General features: G+C 43.6%; 1 long non-coding RNA gene across 1 annotated transcript in view; it reads right to left on the bottom strand.

The window, feature by feature from the left end:
* Positions 1 to 3,600: 3,600 nt before the first annotated feature.
* Positions 3,601 to 3,836, bottom strand: part of LOC125430507 — a 7,629-nt gene continuing 7,393 nt past the window's right edge. Inside the window, exon 3 of the long non-coding RNA XR_007244177.1 lies at positions 3,601 to 3,728. This is a non-coding gene — a long non-coding RNA (uncharacterized LOC125430507). The remainder of the gene's footprint in view (positions 3,729 to 3,836) is intronic.

Below are 3,836 nucleotides of genomic sequence, written 5' to 3'. Positions count from 1 at the left end.
TCCAAAGACATGAAGCTACTGAATCTGACCATTGGTCTGTCAGTATTGTCTGCCCTGACTGGCCACAGCCCCCAAGAGGTCATTCCCAAGCACTAGTCAACCCTATTACAGTTGCTTCCCAGTGGTGGGATCCAAAAATTTTAGTAACAGGTTCCCATGGTGGTGGGATTCAAACTGCGGGTGTAGCCAATGGGCTGGGTGGGGGGCATTCCGGGCGGGTTGGGCATTCCTGGGCGGCATTAATAATTTCTCTGTTACTGTAAAAAACTCTTACTGTAAAAAAAAAGTTCCTAATTTCCAGCTGGTATCTTTCTGTCCATAATTTAAACTCATCATAGCAAGTCCTATCGTCTACTGCCAACAGAAACAACTGTTTCTCCTCTAATTGACTGCCTGTCAAATACTTAATACTTTCAAATACTTAATTTTGTTTCTAGAAATCAAAAGAAGGATACTTTCCTTAAACAAGGAATTTTTCCATATTTCTAAAACATGTTTTTAAAACTGTCCAACAGGGAGAATTATCCCATTTTCTACCTTCGCTAACCAGCCACATAGGAAACAACAGGACTTTTATGATTTTTGGACCTAATGGAATTTCTAACGGAAAAGCAGACCCAATTAGTAACCTCCTCTCGGCACACACAAATAATTAGTAACCCACTCTCGGGAACCGGTGAGAACCTGCTGGATCCCACCTCTGTTGCTTCCCCTGTCTCCTCAGGGATAGCTATTAACTAAATATTGAAAACCCAACCCGAGCTGGCCAGCTTCCAGATATGTTCTGGTTTCGAAAGTCTTCAAAGGCTCGTGAGTGCGTAACATTTTCAGGGTTGATTGGTAAGACACATATAAGCTCGTTGGCACAAAAATCAGGTTAGACTTTCAAAAATATCCATTTTGGCAACAAGGCAAAACTTGCCCAAAACAGCATTGAAAATACCACGTACTCATGAAAATACCAAGTACTCATGAGCCTTTGAAGACTTTCAAAGCCACAACTTACCAAGCAGCTGGCCAGCTTGTGTTGGGTTTCAATATTTAGTGATAATAGCTGTCCCTGAGAAGAAGAAGAAGAAGAAGAAGAAGAAGAAGAAGAAGAGGAGGAGGAGGAGGAGGAGGAGAAGGAGGAGTTTGGATTCTCTCCTGTAGGAGACTCAAATGGGCTTACAATCTCCTTGCCCTTCCCTCCTCACAACGAACACCTTGTGAGGTAAGTGGGGCTGAGAGAGCTCCGAAAAGAGAGCTCCGAAAAGCTGTGACTAGCCCAAGGTCACCCAGCGGTCATGTGTGGGAGTGCACAGGCTAATCTGAATTCCCCAGATAAGCCTTCCCCAGATAAGCCTCCACAGCTCAGGCGGCAGAGCGGGGAATCAAACCTGGTTCCTCCAGACTGGAATGCACCTGCTCATAACCAACTACGCCACTGCTGCTCATAGGAAGCAGTTGCAACAATGCTGACTAGTGCTTATGAATGTACTTACATTTGTATGAGAGAAACACTTGAAGGCATATTGGGGCATCATTGAAGCACCACCTCGTGTATATATTGTAGACTTAGTAAGCTCTTAAATCATACCGTCTACGACTGCTAGCCATGTTGAGTGCAAATATCGCAGGCTTTGTTCGGAGGCCTTTGCGGGCTGCTGGGTTGCTATCTTCACCCCGCACTGTTTTTCTCATGTTGTGTTTAGAGAACATATACGTTCTTATGTTAGAACTGATTCCTGAAGCAATATTGATCTTTGGACAACATTCTCCATGTGGCTGCTTGAAAAAGAGCTGGGGAGACTTTGGCCCACTTTATACAGCAAATGTATAGTGGGTTGCGGTCGAGATAAAGTTTCCTGTTTTCGTGTTCGCATGCATCTTCGCAGGCTGCCATTGGAGAAGAAGAGGAGTTTGGATTTCTATCCCCCCCTTTCTCTCCTGCAGGAGACTCAAAGGGGCTTACAATCTCCTTGCCCCTTCCCCTCACAACAATCACCCCAGGAGGTAGGTGGGGCTGAGAGAGTCTCGAAGCTGTGATCAGCCCAAGGTCACCCAGCTGGCATGTGTGGGAGTGTACAGGCTAATTCTGAATTCTGTGATAAGCTCTCCACAGCTCAGGCGGCAGAGCTGGGAATCAAACCCTGTTCTTCCAGATTAGATACACGAGCTCTTAACCTCCTACGTCACTGCTGCTCCCTGACGGAAAACAATCCGGGTTGCTGTTGTGCCTTCGCACAGAGGCACATTTTAAAAAAAAATGTACTTATGTTCTTATGTTCTTACTTCCCACCAATGCGTAGCTACGTAGGCATGCATGTACGAACCCCCACAGCCATGCCAATGTCCCACGATACAACCATCTGCACCTGTATGGCCGCACACAGATGTAAGCCATGAAATTTTTGAAAAAAGGTAAACACAGCAAATAGAGCACTTCCTGCCTGAACATTCGTTCACGAGCGGCTGCAACCCAGGATTTTTTAAGAGGCTCACTAATCGTGTGATTCTCAAAACACCCAGTTTGGGGAAAATAGCACGGGGCAGACTTGTTTTAGGGGCGGGATCTGTGTGACGTCTCCCCCCAATGAGTTTTTTTACCGTTCTAAACCAGTGTTTATTGGCTCACCTTTTATTTAAGCAGGATATAATGCTATGTAGCTCCTGGGTTGAGATGTAAAGCAGTAAACGAGATTGGGGCATAAAATAAGATCTCGTTCTAATTCAGGAGGGACTCTGCCGATTGTTTGATTGGTAATAATCATGTGATTTCTATTAAGGAGCATCTGCTGGGCTTCCTTGCCAATAGAGTTAACACAAATGGCATTTTTAGCAGCCTGCACACAGCTGTTTTTTTTTGTTAAGGTATGGTCAAGTGGGCCACTCTACGGATAACGCAAGTGGGTAACTTTTGATTATAGCTTCTACAGTGATGCCAATTGGCCATACTGGCAGGGGCTGATGGGAATTGTAGTCCATGGACATCTGGGGTGCCAGAGTTGGGCACCCCTGGTATAGATGACTGACATTTCTGCACTTTAAATGTCTGAACCTCTCTCGCTTCTTTTGTTGAGAATTTTTGTTTATTTTGCACATTTAGATAACACATACATAGAAAGATAAAGATATCCGATCTAGCCCCCCCCCCTCCTCCTAAGGGGAGGGGGAACACATACACACATCCCTACACATATATATGGTGACTTCCAGCTACCTCACTATGGATCTAAACATAAATCTAGCTCCGTGCTTATAATTAATATCTACATTTGTTCACTTTCAGTCATTCTTCTAACATTGCCTTAATCCAGCATGCTGTTTTCATTTAAATCTTGAATCCTGCCATTACTTCTCTGTTTGTGTATGTTTTCAGTAAGTACTCCTCAAAGGACTTCCAGTATTTAGGAAAATTGTCTGCATGCATCCTTGTCTCTAATAACCACCGTCAGCCTTGCCATCTCTGCATACTCTGTGACTTTGAAGATCCAGTCTTGCTTTGTTGGGATTTTATTGTCCCTCCATTTGTATGCATATAAAATCCTTGTTGCAGTTGTCGTATACATTTTTTAAAAAGTGTTCTGTATTGATCAGGAATATTTTCCCCCATCAGGGCCAACGGAAATGCCTCAGGGTTGTTTTCAAATGTTATTTTCAAAATCTTTTTCACTTCTTTTAAAATCACACCCCAAAACAATCTTGCCTGTTTACACGTCCACCACATATGAAAAAAAAGAACCACACTGTTGCTGACATTTCCAGCATTTGTTTGATATTCTCTTATACATTTTAGACAATTTTTGGGGGGTGTTAAATACCATCTAAAACGTCTGAACCTCTCTTTAAGGACC

The sequence above is a fragment of the Sphaerodactylus townsendi genome, linkage group LG04 (genome assembly GCF_021028975.2).
Source record: "Sphaerodactylus townsendi isolate TG3544 linkage group LG04, MPM_Stown_v2.3, whole genome shotgun sequence".
Lineage (NCBI taxonomy): Eukaryota > Metazoa > Chordata > Lepidosauria > Squamata > Sphaerodactylidae > Sphaerodactylus > Sphaerodactylus townsendi.
Note: the sequence above shows the minus strand (reverse complement) of the source record. Positions and strands in the feature narration are given on the sequence as shown.